Below are 24428 nucleotides of genomic sequence, written 5' to 3'. Positions count from 1 at the left end.
CTCAAATTCATGACTGCCTTGACCATATCTTTTTTTTCTATAATCTGTATCACACAATCTTTTGTAACCCATTTTTTCACCCGGTGCCAATTGCCTCAACTGTTATCCTGGGCGCTACTCTCCCTCTGCCAACCTGGGGAGAGAAGTGAGCTCATGCTTCCTTCAATGCATGAGGAGTCCAAGCCGCTTTCTTATCACCTGACAGGGGGACGGACGTAGCAGCGCATGGAAGGAACACGTTATTCCAACCAGTTCCTTTCCTCACTTAAGTAGTTATACCTTTAAAGCCGAGAATACCTCTGTGTGTAGGTGTTGGTACAGTATATGGGAACATTATCACAATTATTGTATTTTGTTTTTCAGAAAACTTAAGTCAGGATCTAAACGCTGTTTTTAGAATCGGCCACAGGTCTAAATGGATTCAAATATGCCAAAAGTATTGTACTTTTACTCTGGTAACGTTTTGAATACATGCCTTTTATTATTTCTACAATGTGGTATTGCTACAGTACTTATTAAGTAAAAACTCAGAGAGTACTTCTTCCCGTGATGAGGTTTGATTGATTGATTGATTGATTGTTTGAAAATGTTATTAACAGTTTGCAGAATTACAGTACATTTCAAGCACAAACTCAATACAAAGGCTGTTAACTGTGAGTGGACGACCCAATTAAGCATTACACTTGTTTACAACAGGGTCCACCATGTTCAATTCATCAAAACATTTAGAGACATACAAATAGACACTTCTATGGTACCGTCGCATGCAGCTCACGGAGCAAAGAGTTGGACTTTGGCAGAAACGGTAAAAGCAGTTCATGTCAGAACAGACGTTAGTCCAACAACGGATACTATAAAATAATAAAGTAGTTCATGTCAGAACAGACGTTAGTCCAACAACGGATACTATAAAATAATAAAGTAGTTCATGTCAGAACAGACGTTAGTCCAACAACGGATAATATAAAATAATAAAGTAGTTCATGTCAGAACAGACGTTAGTCCAACAACGGATAATATAAAATAATAAAGTAGTTCATGTCAGAACAGACGTTAGTCCAACAACGGATAATATAAAATAATAAAGTAGTTCATGTCAGAACAGACGTTAGTCCAACAACGGATAATATAAAATAATAAAGTAGTTCATGTCAGAACAGACGTTAGTCCAACAACGGATACTATAAAATAATAAAGTAGTTCATGTCAGAACAGACGTTAGTCCAACAACGGATAATATAAAATAATAAAGTAGTTCATGTCAGAACAAACGTTAGTCCAACAACGGATACTATAAAATAATAAAGTAGTTCATGTCAGAGCAGAAGTTAGTCCAACCACAGAGAATATAAAATAATAATAGTCATTCTCTTATGCTGCCTCGACCACTGACTATATATTATTCTCCATCGTTTATACCGAGAGGCAACGAAGCAGTCTCACGATTAATAATTCATCCTAAACCACAGTAATAATTCATTCAGATACAATGAACCGCCAACGATACAGAGCTGACCTGCTGTGGGCCAATGTGTATTTTTATTGTTTTTCTCCTTTTATTTTTTATTTTTTTATTGTTTCGATATTAATTAGGAGAAGCATCCATCTCCGCAGTGTTGGGAAAGTTCACTTTCTACATGAACTAGTTCAGTTCACAGTTCAAAATCAACATTCAAAATGTTGAACTAAAGTTCATGTTTCAGGGTACAACACTCCGAGTGGATAAATCGACCCGTGGCTTCGCAGGCTAAAACTGTCAGGTGTTTTTTGAGCGGGAAGGAAGCCGGTAGCCGGAAGCCGTCGCCAGTGTTGACTTTGACAGCAAATGGTCATATATTTTTAGTCATCTGAAAAGTTTTTGTTTCGGCCAAGTATTAGTCGACTAGATGTCATACGATTTTAGTCGACTAAATCTACAGATGATTTTTTTTTTGTATTATTTGGGGACCCCCCAAAATAATTTGGCGACCCCCCGAGGGGTCGCGACCCACGGGTTGAGAACCCCTGGACTAATGTATTGTGTTGCTTTGATGGCATCGTAATTAATTGTCTTTTAGTTACTGGATCTACTGGATCTCTTCTCCCTAGTCTTAATTTGTTGACGAAATTGTCAATAGTCTTACTTTTAGTTATCGTAGCTTAGTTTTTATTTAGTTTTTGTCTGTGGAAAAATAGTTGTCGGCATATTTTTAGTCGACAAAATCAACACTGCAAAGGGGCTAAAACCTCAGCCAAAAAGCCGTTACCAATCACTCCGGCAGATGTGTCTCGTTTGAAAAGAACCTTCCTGTTACCCGACACCTCGTTATAGGAATGCTCCTCGTTTCGGTAGCCCTGCTGTTGCTCAAAAGGTTACACGAATCGTGACAGCCGAGAACGGGAGCTCCACGGTGACAAAAAAATAAGGTTGATCCAGCTCGCTATGTGTGTGTGCGTGTGTGCGTGTGTGCGTGCGTGCGTGCGTGCGTGTCCGCACTGTTTCCATGGTAATGAAGCCTCTCGTGGAGCGGAGAACACATGGGTAGACTAACAATCAATCGCTCTCTTCAACAAGCGCACGGCGTTCCATTCTGTACATTCTCAAGTGGAGCCGAGAAGTAATAACAAGAAATGTAGTACCTCAGATTTTTGTCCGGAGGACACTTTGCCTGGAACGCCCTGCAGGGCATGTGGAGAGTGTAGATCTGAGTGGCACAGGGAGAGAAACTGAAGAGGAGGGGGCTGATCCTGGCTACAGTGGAGTCGGTACTGCTGTATGGGGCCCAGTGGACTTTCTTTGTAAAAACAAAAAAAATTCCACACTCCATAAAAAGAAAACGAGTGGGCAATACTACCAGAAAACACAAAGCACTAGCGCTGAATTACCATAACAGGGTCTGTAACTCTGAGAGTGTACAAATGGAACCAAATGGACCATGCATGGTCCATTTGGTTCCATTTGTACACTCTCAGAGTTAAAGGAGCATTCAGTGATTTGAGTGATTTGGAAAACCACCCAGTCCGCCCCGGTAACACAATGTGCACATGCACGCTCTACAGTGGGGGGAAGTGCAACAGGCCAACAGCATGTGCACCAAGGCCCGCCCCCACTCGATCATGATTGGAGGAAGGCCCCTCTCATCCTGATTGGATGAAGGCTTTGCCACCCGCCACCAAAACTGAAACTAGGGTTTTTTTTACCCCAGGGGCTCACTGGGGACAGGGAGGAACTCCTTATATGGTCAGCACACTCTATAGTAGGGAGGATTATCCAGAAAAAAATAAAAAATAAGTGATATTTAGATTAAGTCAAATCACTGAATATACCTTTAAGGGGGTCCTTGCAAAAATAAAAATGTGAGAACGACTTAGTTGGACCCCTAATATGCCATAGTGTTGTAGTAAATAAGTGGTATACATATTTTTGAAGAAAACCTGAAGACTTGACATTCAGTAATTGGGTCTGATCAGCTGTGTGAAAAAGAAAATCTAAAATGTGCCACGGACAAGACCGAGTCTTTGCCACGGACACGCTTGTCCGTGTACGGACATGTTGGTGACCCCTGACCTCTGTAGGACATGTTGGTGACCCCTGACCTCTGTAGGACATGTTGGTGACGCCTGCCTCTACCCGAGACATATGGACGGGAGCTCAGCCTGTCCGATTTTGTCTCTGTGTCCACGATAAACTATTAGCATCGGTAGCTACAAGTGTGCGGCTGTAGGGGCAACTGTGGCCCTAGGGGTAGACCGGCTAAAGGTTGGGAACCATGAGGTCCCAGTGTTGAGGTGTCCTTGAGCAAGACACTGAACCTAAAATTGCTCCCGATGAGTAGGTTGGTGCTTTGCATGGTTTCCTCTGGCATCGGTGTGTGAATTTGTGTGTGTGAATGGGTAAATAAAATGCACAATCTATGTAAAGTGCCTTGTATAAAGGTGCTAAGTAAGGGATAATATCTGGCTAGGTGGTCATTGTCGGGAGATTCACCGACAGGGAGTTTAACCTAGCCAGATATTATCCCGCTTATTACATGGCTAACTAACATAAATTAATACATTGACCCAAAACACAACAAAAAAAGTATTCCATAAGTTCGCGCTGGTTGCGTCTGGCCAGCTGCAGGGCTGCAGCACTGTCGGAAAACAAGGAAGTGAGTTGATCAAATAGAATCCATTTTCGGGTCCTGCTTCGTTCACTATTTCTCGCTCAAATGTTTTCAAAAACATTTGCAAGAGCAATGTTTAGCTGTAAATGACATTGTGTGTCACTAGTGTGTGTGTTTACATGGCTGTCATGTTGGAAACGGCAGTAAATCAAGCGGGGCGCAGCCGCGCAGCTGGTGCTCAGAGGGTTTGATTAGGCAGCGGTCTGTTATACAGCGGAGCGGTCATTATCGACACATAATTCACCGCTGAATTAAGCGATTGACCAATCAGAATCAAGCATTCAACCAAGCCATGTAATAAGTGTATATAAATGCACCATTTACCATGTAGTCCTTTATTCCTTAGGGCAATTTCCTCACATTTCACTACATCTCAAGGGTGTGATGAAACCCCAGTGTTGATTTCGTCGACTAATACTACGACGAAAAATGTTCGTCGACTACCTTTTTTCACTGAGGAAATCTAAATGGAAACTAAATGAAAACTAAGCTATGATGACAAAACTTTAGACTAAATGTATTGACAATTTCGTCAACAGATAAGTAGACTAAAATGTTACGAAGGGACTAGTGGACAAGAGATCCAGTATAAGTCATTTTACACTTGGTTGCATGCTGAAAATAGCTGATCTACTGTACAAGCTCACAACGCATCGCAACGCGACGCGTTGTGAGCTTGTAGATCGGCTATTTTCAGAAAGTGTAAAAGCAGCCACTACGGCGGCATCAAGGCCCGCCAAAATAAATTTTAGTCGACTAAGTCAACTGTAGATCGAGTCGACAAAAATCCTATGACATTTAGTCGACCAAAACGAGGTGACTAAAATTTGACAAAAAATATATTTAAACTATAGACTATGACTAAAACTAAAATCTAAATTTGCTGCCAAAAACAACACTGGATCATGAAACCCCACACTACAAAAACTCCAAACTGAGAAGAAACCCCCTCACACATTCCACTCAGTTCATTGATTCACCTCCATAGCATACAGCCGCTGTTGTGACCAACAACGCTCCTCTATACCTGCTTCCTTGGAGAGCTGCGTGAAGGCCTTGTCTCCTCTCACCTGTTTCCTTGTAGAGCTGCTACGTGAAGGTTCTCTCCTCCTACCTGCTGCCTTGGAGAGCTGCGTGAAGGCCTTGTCTCCTCTCACCTGTTTCCTTGTAGAGCTGCTACGTGAAGGTTCTCTCCTCCTACCTGCTTCCTTGGAGAGCTGTGTGAAGACCTTGTCTCCTCTCACCTGTTTCCTTGTAGAGCTGCTACGTGAAGGTTCTCTCCTCCTACCTGCTTCCTTGGAGAGCTGCGTGAAGGCCTTGTCTCCTCTCACCTGTTTCCTTGGAAAGCTGCTACGTGAAGGTTCTCTCCTCCTACCTGCTTCCTTGGAGAGCTGCGTGAAGGCCTTGTCTCCTCTCACCTGTTTCCTTGTAGAGCTGCTACGTGAAGGTTCTCTCCTCCTACCTGCTTCCTTGGAGAGCTGCGTGAAGGCCTTGTCTCCTCTATACCTGTTTCCTTGGAGAGCTGTGTGAAGGCCTTGCCTCCTCTCACCTGCTTCCTTGTAGAGCTGCTACGTGAAGGTTCTCTCCTCTCACCTGCTTCCTTGGAGAGCTGCGTGAAGGCCTCGACACCCTTCTCGCCGTAGCTTCCCTCGGACGCCACCGTGGAGACGTAGCTCCACCCCAGAGCCGTGAGGACGTCCACCATGGCCTGGGCCTGGAACGAGTCCGGAGGAACCACGCGGGAGAAGAAGTCGTAGCGGCGGTCGTCGCTCAGCTCCGGAGCCGTGGACGCGTAGCTGATCTGAGGGATCTGCGGAGGGAGAGGGGGAGAGAGAGAGAGAGAGAGAGATTAGTTAGCGAGTGCCGCGCTACGAGCTCTACGAGCTTGTAGATCTGCTATTTTTCAATAGCTAAAGTGTAACATAATGCAATGGAGCCACTAGTGTCCATGGACATTTCCTAGTTAGTTAGTTACTTTATTGACACAAAATGTGTAAAACATTGGGTCCAAACAATAATAAAAGATAACAAGAATACAAACTTTAAAAAGGGACAATACATTAAAATATACAATACACAACACAAAATCCCTTTACTCATACAACAGGAGCTTTCTATTGCTCCAAAAGTGACAGGCAGGCATGTAGCATAAGCAAGGTTCCTCTATTAGTGCACATTAGTCAGCTCAAATTAATATACCCTCGTGTCCATATTTCACTCTGATTGACTCTCATATTGACGTTGTCGTCGGCCCAACGCCGCGTTTGACGCGGTGTCCGACTCTACTAACCCTGTTACGGTACAAACCCAAACGCTAACTCTAAGGCACGATTCATACTCCTATTTTAGAGCCGAATAAAAGTGGGTTCGGCTAAATGTGACGTCATTTGTGGTTCGGGGGGGGGGGGGGGGGGGGGGTACCGTCCTAAAGTCGGCTCTTCGGTGCTACTGAAAATTTCTGACGAGCCGAAATCATTTCGGCGCTACAGTGGTAAAATAGGAGTATGAATTGGCCCTAACGCTAAACGCAGTTTTTCACGACGGTTTCGCTGGAGCGGCAGTAATTTCACATTGCGCTTCCTATAGCCGCCTAATAGCTTAATAAGCTATTAGCTTAATAAGCTATTAGCTTAATAAGCTATTAGCTTAATAAGCTACATCAAGCTTAATAGCTTGATGCATTTTTGGGGGGGATGGTTTATCCACCACGCTCCTGGCGTGTTAAGGACCTTGACCTCACACAAACTAAACACATCAATTATCTGAAATCATTCCAGCAGGTGAATGCTTCTATAAATCAGTGGTTCTCAGTCCCCTCCAGCCTCCTGACCTATTGACCCCAAGCAGTGTCGTTATGCCGCTTCCGTCGTAATCACTTTGGCCCTTATTCTGGACACTTATCGAGCCGATCGAGGATAAGGACGCACGGCAGACCAACGGCGTATAGAACGCTCGATCCAATCCACTGCATTTATAAAGGACATTTTACAACTCGAGGTGTACAAAGTGCTGCACAGGAAAATAACGAACGGAATACTCTGTAGCTAAAACTCAGAAAAACGACATCAAGAACACAGTAAAAATCAACAAAAACTGAGACGCATCACTGAAGAATACAAGACGCAGCAGCACCAGCAGACATGGTTAAATATAGACCATAGAACCTCTCAACCAGGGTTAAAAGCCATTTTGGGGCAGCGGACTGACCTCATGCTTCCTTCTATGCATGAGGGGTCCAAGCTGCTTCTTTCCACCTGACAGGGGGGAGTTTCCCCGTCCGGACGTATAGCGCGGGAGAGGAGAGAACACGCCCCCCAAAGCCCACAGCCTCCCCAGCGGGAATCGAACCCAGGACCTTCTACAGTAGCTGTGAGGCGACAGCACTATACTGACTGTGCCACCGTGCCCCAAGGTGGGTCTTAAGGCGAGATTTAAAAGCCTCGATGGAAGGGGCCAGTTTAACGTGGGAGGGGAGCGTATTCCATGAAGTTCCTGATGTTTAGGGAACTGCCAAATAGTGTGCGGTTATCCTCCTTACTTCAGAAGTGTCTCATCAGCATATTGTGGATCTATGTTCACAGGATCATCCCAATGGACATTACTGTGTAACAATGAGCCTTTACAACGCAGTAGAACCTGCTCTACAAAGTACACTAACTACATTTAATAAACCTCTACAAAGTACACTAACAATAAACCTCTACAAAGTACGCCAACTATACACTTTGGACACACTAGCTCATTTATCGGTCTCAGAGGTCAAATCAGCCTTCAGGATTTTAGTGGGATAAACAATGTCAAATCCCTCACGGACAGATGTGCAATACCGATATAAAAACACTTTAACATGCCTTAAATGTATCCTCTTTGAACTATAAAGGGACCCAAACGGGCCCGTAGGGGTCCATTTGGTCCATACACTGAGAGTAGGGGTCCATTTGGTCCATACATCCACTGAGGAGTTTATGGTGTGGGATGGACACGGGGAAGAGATACTAATACAATGTTAGTTTGTTTACTGTGGTGAAAACAAGAGCCCATGCTGTGAACATTCACCACACACACACGCACAGACACAGACGCAGACACTGCAGACACACACACAAACGCACGCAGGCACGCACGCACGCACGCACACGTCCCATTGGCACACACGCATGCGTTACTAATGAGGACATCAATATCTTTGTACGCCAATTTTAGGAATACCATTTGAACAACATTATGCCACTTCAACCGTAACCTAAAAGTGAAAAAATAATAATACATGCAACTAGCCAATCTACTGTACAAGATACACGAGTTGGCAGCCAGAATAACTAGACAGTGTCATATCAGCAGCCAGAATAACTAGACAGTGTCATATCAGCAGCCAGAATAACTAGACAGTGTCATATCAGCAGCTAGAATAACTAGACAGTGTCATATCAGCAGCCAGAATAACTAGACAGTAGGTGCGGTTCCATTAAGCCTTTGCGAAAAAAGGAAGCGTATGTTCATTAAGTCGAAAAAAGAAAAGCGAATTGTCTGTGTTTCCATTAAACTGATAAAATGCGCATATGAAATAAGTTCATTCAATATGCAGTAGTTGGCACTGTTTTGCCAGTAAAGTGAGGCTCATGTAAAGTAGTCCTAATCCATGTTCACACCATTGATTTAGGGATTTGATGCGCTTTGTTTAACGGACGGGACCCCATATACTGCGCTGTAATCTGATCCCTGGTCAGCGGCTGACCGACCGTCAGCAAGTCTACAGCAAGCCAGCGGGCATCTGCTGCTTTCACAGTATTGACGACACCTACAGTCAAGTACAAAGAACTATTTGTTGTGTAATGCTTGTCTTAATATATTCGGGGCACATGTAGCCTATATGTCGCGGGACTCGATTGGAGCATACTGGTCGTTTATACTGTAAATTGATTGATTGCAGCTGCAAACAGTTGTGAATAACTTGTTTCATCGGCTATATAGCCTATAGCCTACACGTTTAGGTTGCTTATCTTATGATATATAAGAATAGATGAAGCATATGCATGGATCGAAATCGAAAATAGCCTGCAGGGACCCAGGCAGCTATAGGTTATATAAAAGTTTAGTCTACTACACCACGTGTGTGTGCGTGTGTGTGTGTCTTGCATCCATACAGTAGCGATCCAGATATCAAAATGATCGGAGCGCCCCGATCAACTCGGGAGGATTCAGACTTAATATGGGATCTTTGAACACACTACACAATTATTAATCTCCACTGCCTCCCCATCGTTTTTTATTTTATTTTCCAACTGTTCAAAAGCGATATAATGCAAGTTCAATGCTTTCTAATTAAAAACCTTTTCCGCAAGTGTTTCCATACACTATTTGCGCATTTCCCTTTTTTCGAAAAAGCCTAAATCCGCAACCTCCAAGCGAAAAAGTGGTTTTGCGAAAAATGGAGACTTATTCGCATATTGATGTGTTTCCATCCAGGAGATTTTGCGCAAGAGCCTTAATGCGCAAAAAATGGCTTTATGGAAACGCACCTACTGTCATATCAGCAGCCAGAATAACTAGACAGTGTCATATCAGCAGCCAGAATAACTAGACAGTGTCATATCAGCAGCCAGAATAACTAGACACACATTGTGCACGCACACGCACAAAGAACACAATCTAAGTTGTACACTTGGGGGACTAAATTCACGCATGTTGTTGCATGCGTTCTGTGTGTTCACGACTCATCTGATTCTGATCCATCCATCTTCAACCGCTTATCCGTAGTCGGGTCGCGGGGGCAACAGCTCCACCAGAGAGCTCCAGACTTCCCTCTCCAGGGCAACATTAGTGACTTCCTCCTGGGGGATCCCGAGACGTTCCAAGGCCAGTGAGTCGATGCGTTTCCTTCAACTACGGCTTGGTCTGCCCCGGGGTCTCCTCCCAGTGGGACGTGCCTCGAGGACCTCCCTAGGGAGACGCCCGAGAGGCATCCTATAACCAGATGCCCGAACCACCTAAGCTGGCTCCTTTCCAGGCGAAGAAGCAGTGACTCTACTCCGAGTCTCTCTCGTGTGACTGAACTTCTCACCCTATCTCTAAGGGAGATGCCAGCCACCCGTCGAAGAAAACTCATTTCGGCCGCTTGTATTCGCGACCTTATTCTTTCGGTCTTGACCCAAACTTCATGACCATAGGTCATAGAGTTGTGTGTGTTTATGAGTAACATCTGATCCCGGTTGAGTTGATTACTCTGCTCAAGAGGAAACAGGAAACACAACGTCGCAATAAAAGCTCACAGCTCTTAGAGACCTTGTGAACATCAGCCACTAGGGGGGCTTCAATGCAAATACACAAACAAACCCAAAACTATTACTACAAAATTAAAGTTACAGTACAGCTGTAACGGAACAAAAACAATGTCCTCACAAACGTCTACTCCTCGAATTCTGCAATACGTTGGTGGGAACATGCGGTCCTCAGAAGTACAGTGACACAGGCACACACACACACACACACCCACGCACACGCACACACACACGCACACGCACACGCACACGCACGCACACGCAGACAGAATGAGAGAGAGGGGGTCGGTGTCCTCGTCTGGGATCCAGGCCCATCTCGCTGTTTAATCTCAGCGCGGTATGAAAGCCATCCATTTCTATTATCAACGGCAGCCGGACACCGGGGGGACACAGGGGGGGCCACGGGGGAATGAGGACACAGCGCTCCGCTGATGGGATTCTGGAGCCTCTCCTCGCTTCCCCGTCGGCCGGTGGGTCGGCCCGTCGGTCGCTCCCTCAACAATGTGAGTTATAGTCCCGACCCGCGGCTCAAAGCGGGTCAACCACATAAAGCCGGCAAATTGAGGAGCCGCCGCGCGGCAAGAAGAAGGGGCTCGGATCGGACTCAATTTAGAATGAGCTCGATTCTACAAAACGTCTTACTAGTTTTCTGAAAAACCTTAAATATGTTTCTATGTCAGTGGTGCTCAACCTTTTTTCATGTCAAGGACCCCCAGAATTATCTGTATTTGGCCGCCAACCCCCATCTGAAAATATGTAGGAACCCCCCAGGGACCCCCCCTCGGAAGCAAATATTTGAAATTTAAAACGTTCTGAAAGAATATATATTCAAAGATATTCAAATATATATTTCACAAATTTTCAAAAAATAGCAGATCTACAAGCTCATAGCGCGGCACTCGGTGCCGCGCTATGAGCTTGTAGATCTGCTATTTTTTGAAAATTATCTTTTCCATTATCTAAAGTATGAGATAATGCTTTAAAACACCAAAAGGGGTTCCCGCCCAGAATGTGTTAATGGGCCTATTTTTGGGAAATCGAAACGGGGAAAGAACCAAAGATACTTGGTCACAAGCTCTCGTTAGTACTTCTCGTTGGTTATATATCGATGTATTATTAGATTTATATCACAGACAGACCACTTACACTTTCACTGTCAAAATCCTTAAAAAATAAATATATATCTAGCACACATTGCAGATCTACAAGCTCTACAAGCTCCCAACGCATCACAGTGTGTGTCACATGTGTGAGCTTGTAGAGCGGCTATAGTTTTGCTACCTTTGCGTGACGCTTTTGATTAGTATAAGGATTAGTAAGTATTCGGCCATTCACACATCTCCATCATACGCAAAAAAATTAAATCAAATAAAAAAAGAGATACAAGTTTGTTCTGCCCGACAGCCACGGCAGACAGTTGAGGGCATAATACTGCCACCAGCTAAACCACTTCAGATGTTTCAGACTGAATAGAGTAGTGCCGGGTCTAAAAAGAGAGGCAGAGAAAAAGCTAAAGTAATCGAAAATCGACAGTCATTTGCATTTAAAAACACTTCTCTGCCTTCCCTCCCTCCTCCTCTTCCTTCTCCCCTCCTCCTCCTCCTCCTCTTCCTCCTCCTTCCCCCCAAAAAGCAGGGCAAGAAGTGCCATCTGTTTGCATGTATAGTAGCTGTTTGGAGGACTTGACAAACAATCTGTCTGGACAGTGTTGATTTTGTCGACTAAAACTATGACGAAAAATGTTTGTCGACTACCTTTTTTTCCACGGAGGAAAACTAAATGAAAACTAAGCTTTGAAGACTAAAACCAGGACTAAATATATTGCCAATTTTGCCACCAAATAAAAACAAGACTAAAATGTCAGGGACGTACAAGTGGACAAGACACTTTAAAGGTGCAGTGCAACGGAAATGGTGGACATTTTATTTTGAAGTTTCAAACGGTTTCAAGTTGAAACACCGGTCTGAAGTTTCTGAACCAATCAGAGCGTCGCATCCCTTCAGGCGATGGGAGATCATGGGACGGTAGCTAGGGACGGTAGCTCTGCTATACGCAGGCACGCACCTCATGGTGTGTGTTTGTATACAAATCAGATAGACGGCCATGCTGTACCAGTTTACTGTTATGTGGCTTATTTCTACCCTATAATGTTTTGAGATACATATTTTAGCGTGATGATTAAGTTGAAACTGAGTAATACACTGTCTGGATGTTATCTTGAATGGGAATAAAAACAGAGGATTTCTGTAATCAGTAGCAGCTGTGCTGCCAGTGCTGGACGGATGCGGAGATATGGGGAATTAAACGGGTGAGCTTCATTTTTATTGGCTTTTATCGATGTGGGCCTCGACACGTCATCACGCAGCACGTTTTCGTTTTCAGGAAGTAATACAAAATATATTTTTATGGACTTTTGATATAAAAACAAACAAAAATGAGAATGTGCCCATTTTTTTGGCATCCATTGTTAGGTATGCCCATATGATGACCACGGATATGGTCTAAAAGTGTGAAAAACGTATTTTTCATTTCACTACACCTTTAAGAACTAAAAAAACATCGCATGGATGCACCTGGGACGTATCCTCAGTGATGTATCCCAAGGTCCTCTGGGTTTCGGGTCTCGCGAACATCATACCCCTCACTCGGGCGACCCAGCCGGGGTGATCAAGTCCCGACTTACGTCCCAGTAGCTATACCCTCGATCAGTCCCATTAGGGGAAAAAAACGGAACACACAATCCGCTGCTCCAGAACTACTCTGCCCGGTACTGGGCGGGCCATCCGGCACGTGGAGGGACTATAGGCACTGTGGGTTGCGCTCTAAAAATAGCAGATCTGCAAGCTCACAGCGCGTCGCAGCGCGACGTGCTTGTAGATCGGGCTATGTTCAGCATGCAACCAATCTAAAAGCAGCCATTAAAACACCATCAAGGCCCGCCAAAATCGACTAAAACTAGACTAACACTGAAACATTTCAGATGACTAAAATATGACTAAAATGTAATTAAGTTTTATTCCAAAAAAACTATGACTAAAACAAAAAAATCAGCACTGGGCTGGAGAACTGCGTTGGACAAATTCTCCCTCGTTTATTTTGTATTTTTTAATCCCTTTTGTTGCAGGGATCCGTTTACAGATGGCGGTGTCGTCGGTGCCTTTGCCCCAGACTCAGACTGTATTGATGTAATTCCACCAACAGTGGCGTGCACAGACATTTAGAGGGGCAGGTGCTCAAGTTAAAAAAGGGCACCTTGTGCAGCGCGTGGAACCGGCCGGTTGCCTTAATCCATTTTGGGCGGGAACCCCTTTTGGTGTTAGCATTATGTTATGCTTTAGCTATTGAAAAATAGCAGATCTACAAGCTCATAGCGCGCCACCGAGTGGCGCGCTACGAGCTTGTAGGTCTGCTATTTTTTTTAAAGAAAAAGAAAAGAAAAAGTTTTTTTTTTTTTTTTTTTTCAAAAGGGCACATTGCCAAAAGGGCAGGGGGTGCTCTAGCACCCCCTAGTGTCTATCTGTGCACGCCACTGTCCACCAAGAACACAGCGGTCCTCATTCTAGGGGAATTTGCTGCTCCCGTAGCAGGACAATCATTCACTTTCTCAGCCCTGTGTGGGATCTTAACCCTTTTAGGGCTGACGTCGAAATTAAAAAAAAAAAATTCTGTCTCAGTGGTGCTCGATATTTCATGCCAAGGACCCTAAAAATGATATGTAATATGCCTCCGCCCCCCCCCCCCCCCCCCCCATCTGAAAATATGTTGTTCCAGGGACCTCCCCAGAAGCAAAGATTTGAGTTAAAATGTTCACTCTGTAATAATATATATTCAAAGATTTGAGGCACATTTTCACGATTTTCTAAAATAGCAGATCTACAAGTTCATATCGCGGCACTCGCTAGGAGCTTGTAGATCTGCTATTTTTCAATAGCTAAAGTATAACATAATGCTTTAAAACACCAAAAGGGGTTCCCGCCCAAAATGGGTTAATTACAACTTTGACCTAGCTCTGTTATGAAAAACGTGGTTTAAACCCTGATTGGGAGAAAGCGCAGGGGCGTCGAGGATTAAAATTAAGGAATTGTAACGGAAAACAGACAATGATTAGAATGTGGCACCTGTGGGGTTTTTTTCATTCATTCATTCATTCATTCATTCATTCATTCATTCTTTCTTTCTTTCTCCCTCCCTGACTCTCCGTTCTTCTCTCTTGCAGGTAATTGACTTCAAATTAAGTGGAAATGGGGGAGAATTGCCATTTAAGGCGCCGGTGGCACGAAAGTAAAGAAAATGATTAAATTACACACTGGTTCCCCGAAAACTTGATTATTATGTCTTCTTCTCCTCCACGGAAGATTACAAGCATTAAAGCTTAACTTGTCAGCCTTCGGGAATAGACACACACACACACACACACACACACACACACACACACACACACACACACACACACACACACACACACACACACACACACACACACACACACACACACACACACTGCAGGATTGATTGATTCCAAGTGCGTTATCAATTAAATAAAGCTCCCCGCTAAGTCGATTATAGGAGTAAATTGGGGACTGGGACTGACACCTGTTCAAGTTAAATCATCGCTTGGAGTGAGTAAAGTATTACGTCCCGTATATCACTAATCCTCCTTTCAGCAACGCACCCTTGGGTGTATGTCTGTCCGTCCGTCCGTCCGTCCGTCCGTCCCCCCGCCCGCCCGCCCGCCCGTCCGTCCGTCCGTCCGTCCGTCCATCCGTCCGTCTGTCTGTCTGTCTGTCTGTCTGTCTGTCTGCACCCGTAGCAGTCTGGAGCACACATTATTCAGCTGTTCTCTGTCTCTCTGTGTCTCTGTGTCTCTCTCTCTCTCTCTCTCTCTCTCTCTCTCTCTCAATTCAACAGGCTTTATTGGCATGACATTTTACAAGTGTTGCGGTTGAGTAATGAACAACGCTCGTCGCATTCAGACCAGATCGAGAAGCGACCGACCGACCGGCCGGCCGTCTGCAATGACGACGAATTGAACGTGACGAATAAACTGAATTCAGTCCAACGAGGAACAAACACCAGAAAATAACGTTTAACAATTACCCCCCACCCCCCCCGTCCGTCCGTCCTCCCGTCCTCCCGTCCGTCCGTCCTCCCGTCCCCCATGTCCGTCAGCCTGACGTCTTGTCGGCCGCCGCACTCGTCGTATGGATCCACAGGTAGGATTGCGGAGAGTTATCGGCCCGGCTTCACTCTATAAATGCATGTGGGCTGACAGGACAGGCTTCACTCTATAAATGCATGTGGGCTGACAGGACAGGCTTCACTCTATAAATGCATGTGGGCTGACAGGACAGGCTTCACTCTATAAATGCATGTGGGCTGACAGGACAGGCTTCACTCTATAAATGCATGTGGGCTGACAGGACAGGCTTCACTCTATAAATGCATGTGGGCTGACAGGACAGGCTTCACTCTATAAATGCATGTGGGCTGACAGGACAGGCTTCACTCTATAAATGCATGTGGGCTGACAGGACAGGCTTCACTCTATAAATGCATGTGGGCTGACAGGACAGGACAGGCTTCACTCTATAAATGCATGTGGGCTGACTGACAGGACAGGCTTCACTCTATAAATGCATGTGGGCTGACTGACAGGACAGGCTTCACTCTATAAATGCATGTGGGCTGACTGACAGGACAGGCTTCACTCTATAAATGCATGTGGGCTGACAGGACAGGCTTCACTCTATAAATGCATGTGGGCTGACAGGACAGGCTTCACTCTATAAATGCATGTGGGCTGACTGACAGGACAGGCTTCACTCTATAAATGCATGTGGGCTGACTGACAGGACAGGCTTCACTCTATAAATGCATGTGGGCTGACTGACAGGACAGGCTTCACTCTATAAATGCATGTGGGCTGACAGGACAGGCTTCACTCTATAAATGCATGTGGGCTGACTGACAGGACAGGCTTCACTCTATAAATGCATGTGGGCTGACTGACAGGACAGGCTTCACTCTATAAATGCATGTGGGCTGACTGACAGGACAGGCTTCACTCTATAAATGCATGTGGGCTGACTGACAGGACAGGCTTCACTCTATAAATGCATGTGGGCTGACAGGACAGGACAGGCTTCACTCTATAAATGAATGTGGGCTGACAGGACAGGACAGGCTTCACTCTATAAATGCATGTGGGTTGACAGGACAGAACAGGCTTCACTCTATAAATGCATGTGGGCTGACAGGACAGGACAGGCTTCACTCTATAAATGAATGTGGGCTGACAGGACAGGACAGGCTTCACTCTATAAATGCTTGTGGGCTGACAGGACAGGACAGGCTTCACTCTATAAATGCATGTGGGCTGACTGACAGGACAGGCTTCACTCTATAAATGCATGTGGGCTGACTGACAGGACAGGCTTCACTCTATAAATGCATGTGGGCTGACTGACAGGACAGGCTTCACTCTATAAATGCATGTGGGCTGACTGACAGGACAGGCTTCACTCTATAAATGCATGTGGGCTGACAGACAGGACAGGCTTCACTCTATAAATGCATGTGGGCTGACAGGACAGGACAGGCTTCACTCTATAAATGCATGTGGGCTGACTGACAGGACAGGCTTCACTCTATAAATGCATGTGGGCTGACTGACAGGACAGGCTTCACTCTATAAATGCATGTGGGCTGACAGGACAGGACAGGCTTCACTCTATAAATGCATGTGGGCTGACAGACAGGACAGGCTTCACTATAAATTCATTGAGACACTTCAGCTCAGATTGACCATAAACCATTTATTGCAAAGCTATTGCATGTTAGTATAGCGGTGTGGCTTATCTGCTCATGTGATATCAGATAATCTGCGGTCTGATATCAACGACCCCCCCCAGAGCAGAGCCAAAGATACAATAATCCATGAACAACAATACACAGTAATAACACACCAACACATGATTCAACACAATGAATCTACACAATCGAAAACAATACAATAATATCCCATAACCCCTGGACTAAGAACTACAGGGAGGAGGCCGGGGAGGTGGGGGAAATTTCCACGCAGACGCCGCACAAGCTGCTTGACAGCTCAGCATGGAGAATGAGTAGTGAGCTGAGGCTGCTTAAGTAGGCCGCCTGAATGCACTGTGGGAATGAGGGCGTGGCCTGGAGAGGCAGCTGATTTAAAGAAGCAGAATGAATTACTATAGGGAATGAATGAGGGAAACTATATATATATATATATATATATATATATATATATAAACATCTGCCTTCCGTGCCGCAATGAACTAACGCTACGCTTGATTGCATGTGGGCTGACAGACAGGATTCACTTTATAAATGCATGTGGGCTGACAGGATCGATGGAAGGAAAACACAGACGTCTGTAATAGAGGACACCGTTCTATTGATTTACCACAAAGTGCCATAGTCTCTCTCTCTCTCTCTCTCTCTCTCTCTCTCTCTCTCTCTCTCATATGAATAGGAAGATGTGCTAGGGGCTGAAAGACCAAAGTGGTCAAACAAGTACACACATTGTTTTTGCGTAAGTAAAAAAAAAAGAGAGACAGAGAGAGAGAGAGAGAGACGGAGACAGACAGACAGAGAGAGAGAGAGAGAGAGAGAGAGAGAGAGAGAGAGAGAGAGAGAGAGAGAGAGACGGAGACAGACAGACACAGAGAGAGAGAGAGAGAGAGAGGAGTGGGCGGGTGGTTGGCTGGAAGGTCGAGGCACATAAAAGGCTTATAAAATCTTTAACTTTTTTTCCCCCAAACGTGGCGCTGCAGCGACGACGAGGCTGTAGTAGAGAGAGAGATCACAGAGATTAAACGAGTTTGACGAGAGATTAAACGAGTTTGACCCAGGGTGTCTCTCTCAGGGTGTGTTCTGTGGTAGCGGCGTAGCTAGAGTTTGACCCAGGGTGTCTCTCTCAGGGTGTGTTCTGTGGTAGCGGCGTAGCGTAGCTAGAGTTTGACCCAGGGTGTCTCTCGCAGGGTGTGTTCTGTGGTAGCGGCGTAGCTAGAGTTTGACCCAGGGTGTCTCTCTCAGGGTGTGTTCTGTGGTAGCGGCGTAGCGTAGCTAGAGTTTGGCCCAGGGTGTCTCTCTCAGGGTGTGTTCTGTGGTAGCGGCGTAGCGTAGCTAGAGTTTGACCCAGGGTGTCTCTCTCAGGGTGTGTTCTGTGGTAGCGGCGTAGCGTAGCTAGAGTTTGGCCCAGGGTGTCTCTCTCAGGGTGTGTTCTGTGGTAGCGGCGTAGCGTAGCTAGAGTTTGACCCAGGGTGTCTCTCTCAGGGTGTGTTCTGTGGTAGCGGCATAGCGTAGCTAGAGTTTGACCCAGGGTGTCTCTCTCAGGGTGTGTTCTGTGGTAGCGGCGTAGCGTAGCTAGAGTTTGACCCAGGGTGTCTCTCTCAGGGTGTGTTCTGTGGTAGCGGCGTAGCGTAGCTAGCGCCTCCGCTTCACTAGCCTGTATGGGCTTTTATTCTATACTGTTATGTACAGGTACAGCCGTATCTATAGCTAATGCTGCATAATTAACCCATTTCGAACCTATAAGTTTGATTCTGCAAATGGTCGTCTAAATCATGACAGTTTTCACTGGTTCTCAAAGAATGTTAGGTCAAGGACCCCCAGAATGATATGTATTTGGCCGATAAAAATGTTGTTCCAGGGACCTTCCAGAAGCAAAGATTTGAGTTAAAAGCGTTCGCTAAGAAAGAATATATATTCAAAGATTTGCACCACATTCTAACGATTTTTCAAAAATAGCAGACCTATACAAGCTCGTAGCGTGGCACTCGGTGCCGCGCTACGAAAGTATAACATAATGCTTAAAACACTAAAAGGGGTTCCCGCCCGGAATGGGTTGATCAAAACATGATTGCGATCTAGCATCCACCTAGAGATAATGGGGTACTGGAGCAAACTCTGGAAACGACAGATTATACTCCCGACTCGCAGGTGTGAAAGACTTGGGAAGTCCTTTGTGGCTGTTGCGCTGAAAGGTTACAACGAGACACACAACTAGGACAATCAAAGCATAACCTGGTTTCTCACGTTTTCTTGCACTGACCAATGGACACTTCGTCTTGTTTGGCTTTGCACTGTTGACTTTATTCGTCTTGTTTTTCCTATGATGAGACGCAGTAATACACTTCATTATGACGCACTGAGCGACTCTATATATGTTGGTTTTTTTAATCCTTGTTTAATCCTATATACTATAGTACTTTTTGATCCATCTCATCCTTGTACTTGTATGTTGTAACCTTAACTGCTGGGATAATGGGATAATAAAGGTATCTATGAGAACTCATTTCTAAATTTGAGCAAGAATGGTGCAGCACTAGTTGGCTGTCCAATTAATTTGAGTTACTCTTGAGAGAGACTTTAAGAGATGTTTTAAGTCGAGCACTTTGATGTCGTCTGTTTAAAGCCACAGTAGTTATGGCTCCATGGGTGCCACATTTTGAACGTGGTATTATTTTTTATAAATTTTTTTATCCCTCGATTTTGTAACCCATTTTTTTCACCCCTGTGCCAATTATCTAATGTGATCCTGGGCTCTCTACACACCCTCCGCCAACCTAGTCCCCATATATGGGGGACATGGGGAGAGCATCGGACTTGAACTCATGCTTCCTTCCTGCCTGAGTGTCCAAGTTGCTCCTTTACACGTGACAGGGGGGAGTTTCCCTGGTTGGACGTAGTGCGTGGAAGGAACACCAACCAGTTCCAACCAGTTCCTTTCCCCTCCATCAGGCACCCCGGCTGGCCAGGGGGAGGCAGTTTGTTTAGAGACCAGGATTACTGCATGTTTTTGTGAGGGTACCTACCCTCACAGGTCAAAATGGGTTAATGTCCAGCAACTACAGACTAAAGACAATACATATTTTCATGGAAAATAAATGAGCATTGTGCGAATGTGAGAATTGTGATCTCAATCATTCTTGTGGAGAAAAACAAAATCGAGCTTCTGTGTATGGATCCCGAGATCCATTTAACTTCCTATAGTTTTGTATCTGCTGGACAAAGTTGGATGCCCCCCCCCCCCCTCCTTGTACGTCAGAGGGAACGCAGAGCAGTGTTGAGTCACTCCCTGCTCGTGTGTGTGTTTGTGTGTGTGTGTGTGTGTGTGTGTGTGTGTGTGTGTGTGTGTGTGTGTGTGTGTGTGCGTGTGCGTGTGTGCGTGTGTGTGTGTGTGTGTGTGTGTGTGTATATAGATACATACCCAAATTTGGGCATACACCGCGTTGATAAATGAGGGCCTATATACACCTGTGGCCTACTGTATACTGGCAATGAGCATGCAAGGTTTGGCACTGATCGGTCGCGCGGTTTGAAATATTATCTCCGGAAAGTCAGACACGCGCACACGACGCGCACACGACGCGCACACGGCGCGCACACGGCGCGCACACACGCACACACACACACCCTCTCAACCTCCCACAGAGGAAGGGAGTTTGACACTGAACCACGTCGGGGGTACTTCATCAGAAATGATGCTTTACCAAACCCAGAGGCCGTCATGATCTGTCAAAGCCAGAGAGCTTTTTTTTTTTGCACCAGCTGCTGTGGGTCCGTCGGAGCTCACCCAATAGTTTCCAGTTCCCTGCAGTGTGATGTGAGACCAGACGCCAGACAGAGCTGTACTCTGTCCAAAAAGCCCGGACACGGTTTGGGTTCCATTTATCTCCAGAGCAACTCCACTGAAAACCTAGTGGCAAACACACTCCTAACTCTGAGTGGAAACCTATAGTGGCAAACACACTCCTAACTCTGAGTGGAAACCTATAGTGGCAAACACACTCCTAACTCTGAGTGGAAACCAATTGACAAACAGACTCCTAACTCTGAGTGGAAACCTATTGGCAAACACACTCCTAACTCTGAGTGGAAACCTATTGACAAACACACTCCTAACTCTGAGTGGAAACCTATAGTGGCAAACACACTCCTAACTCTGAGTGGAACCCTATTGGCAAACACACTCCTAACTCTGAGTGGAAACCTATAGTGGCAAACACACTCCTAACTCTGAGTGGAAACCTATAGTGGCAAACACACTCCTAACTCTGAGTGGAAACCTATTGGCAAACACACTCCTAACTCTGAGTGGAAACCTATTGACAAACACACTCCTAACTCTGAGTGGAAACCTATAGTGGCAAACACACTCCTAACTCTGAGTGGAAACCTATTGGCAAACACACTCCTAACTCTGAGTGGAAACCTAGTGGCAAACACACTCCTAACTCTGAGTGGAAACCTATTGACAAACACACTCCTAACTCTGAGTGGAAACCTATTGACAAACACACTCCTAACTCTGAGTGGAAACCTATTGGCAAACAGACTCCTAATTCTGAGTGGAAACCTATTGGCAAACACACTCCTAACTCTGAGTGGAAACCTATAGTGGCAAACACACTCCTAACTCTGAGTGGAAACCTAGTGGCAAACACACTCCTAACTCTGAGTGGAAACCTATTGACAAACACACTCCTAACTCTGAGTGGAAACCTATTGGCAAACACACTCCTATCTCTGAGTGGAAACCTATTGACAAACACACTCCTAACTCTGAGTGGAAACCTATTGACAAACACTCCTAACTCTGAGTGGAAACCTATTGACAAACACACTCCTAACTCTGAGTGGAAACCTAGTGGCAAACACACTCCTAACTCTGAGTGGAAACCTATAGTGGCAAACACACTCCTAACTCTGAGTGGAAACCTAGTGGCAAACACACTCCTAACTCTGAGTGGAAACCTAGTGGCAAACACACTCCTAACTCTGAGTGGAAACCTATTGACAAACACACTCCTAACTCTGAGTGGAAACCTAGTGGCAAACACACTCCTAACTCTGAGTGGAAACCTAGTGGCAAACACAGTCCTAACTCTGAGTGGAAACCTAGTGGCAAACACAGTCCTAACTCTGAGTGGAAACCTAGTGGCAAACACACTCCTAACTCTGAGTGGAAACCTATTGACAAACACACTCCTAACTCTGAGTGGAAACCTATTGACAAACACACTCCTAACTCTGAGTGGAAACCTATTGACAAACACACTCCTAACTCTGAGTGGAAACCTATTGACAAACACACTCCTAACTCTGAGTGGAAACCTATTGACAAACACACTCCTAACTCTGAGTGGAAACCTAGTGGCAAACACACTCCTAACTTTGAGTGGAAACCTAGTGGCAAACACACTCCTAACTCTGAGTGGAAACCTAGTGGTAAACACACTCCTAACTCTGAGTGGAAACCTAGTGGCAAACAGACTCCTAACTCTGAGTGGAAACCTAGTGGCAAACAGACTCCTAACTCTGAGTGGAAACCTAGTGGCAAACACACTCCTAACTCTGAGTGGAAACCTAGTGGCAAACAGACTCCTAACTCTGAGTGGAAACCTAGTGGCAAACACACTCCTAACTCTGAGTGGAAACCTAGTGGCAAACAGACTCCTAACTCTGAGTGGAAACCTAGTGGCAAACACACTCCTAACTCTGAGTGGAAACCTATTGACAAACAGACTCCTAACTCTGAGTGGAAACCTATAGTGACAAACACACTCCTAAATCTGAGTGGAAACCTAGTGGCAAACACACTCCTAACTCTGAGTGGAAACCTATAGTGGCAAACACACTCCTAACTCTGAGTGGAAACCTAGTGGCAAACACACTCCTAACTCTGAGTGGAAACCTAGTGGCAAACACACTCCTAACTTTGAGTGGAAACCTAGTGGCAAACACACTCCTAACTCTGAGTGGAAACCTAGTGGTAAACACACTCCTAACTCTGAGTGGAAACCTAGTGGCAAACAGACTCCTAACTCTGAGTGGAAACCTAGTGGCAAACAGACTCCTAACTCTGAGTGGAAACCTAGTGGCAAACACACTCCTAACTCTGAGTGGAAACCTAGTGGCAAACAGACTCCTAACTCTGAGTGGAAACCTAGTGGCAAACACACTCCTAACTCTGAGTGGAAACCTATTGACAAACAGACTCCTAACTCTGAGTGGAAACCTATAGTGACAAACACACTCCTAACTCTGAGTAGTGGCAAACACACTCCTAACTCTGAGTGGAAACCTATAGTGGCAAACACACTCCTAACTCTGAGTGGAAACCTAGTGGCAAACACACTCCTAACTCTGAGTGGAAACCTATTGACAAACAGACTCCTAACTCTGAGTGGAAACCTATAGTGGCAAACACACTCCTAACTCTGAGTGGAAACCTATTGACAAACAGACTCCTAACTCTGAGTGGAAACCTATAGTGACAAACACACTCCTAACTCTGAGTGGAAACCTAGTGGCAAACACACTCCTAACTCTGAGTGGAAACCTATAGTGGCAAACACACTCCTAACTCTGAGTGGAAACCTAGTGGCAAACACACTCCTAACTCTGAGTGGAAACCTAGTGGCAAACACACTCCTAACTTTGAGTGGAAACCTAGTGGCAAACACACTCCTAACTCTGAGTGGAAACCTAGTGGTAAACACACTCCTAACTCTGAGTGGAAACCTAGTGGCAAACAGACTCCTAACTCTGAGTGGAAACCTAGTGGCAAACAGACTCCTAACTCTGAGTGGAAACCTAGTGGCAAACACACTCCTAACTCTGAGTGGAAACCTAGTGGCAAACAGACTCCTAACTCTGAGTGGAAACCTAGTGGCAAACACACTCCTAACTCTGAGTGGAAACCTATTGACAAACAGACTCCTAACTCTGAGTGGAAACCTATAGTGACAAACACACTCCTAACTCTGAGTAGTGGCAAACACACTCCTAACTCTGAGTGGAAACCTATAGTGGCAAACACACTCCTAACTCTGAGTGGAAACCTAGTGGCAAACACACTCCTAACTCTGAGTGGAAACCTATTGACAAACAGACTCCTAACTCTGAGTGGAAACCTATAGTGGCAAACACACTCCTAACTCTGAGTGGAAACCTATAGTGGCAA

General features: G+C 45.3%; 1 pseudogene across 1 annotated transcript in view; it reads right to left on the bottom strand.

Annotated features, from left to right (window-relative positions):
* The window catches only part of LOC306934245 (metabotropic glutamate receptor 7-like), a 285618-nt pseudogene that overhangs the window by 169272 nt on the left and 91918 nt on the right, over positions 1-24428 (bottom strand). The window contains exon 3 of the transcript in view: positions 5739-5955. The product of the transcript in view is annotated as a metabotropic glutamate receptor 7-like (transcript). The remainder of the gene's footprint in view (positions 1-5738; positions 5956-24428) is intronic.

The sequence above is a fragment of the Electrona antarctica genome (assembly GCF_951216825.1).
Source record: "Electrona antarctica genome assembly, chromosome: 2".
Lineage (NCBI taxonomy): Eukaryota > Metazoa > Chordata > Actinopteri > Myctophiformes > Myctophidae > Electrona > Electrona antarctica.
Note: the sequence above shows the minus strand (reverse complement) of the source record. Positions and strands in the feature narration are given on the sequence as shown.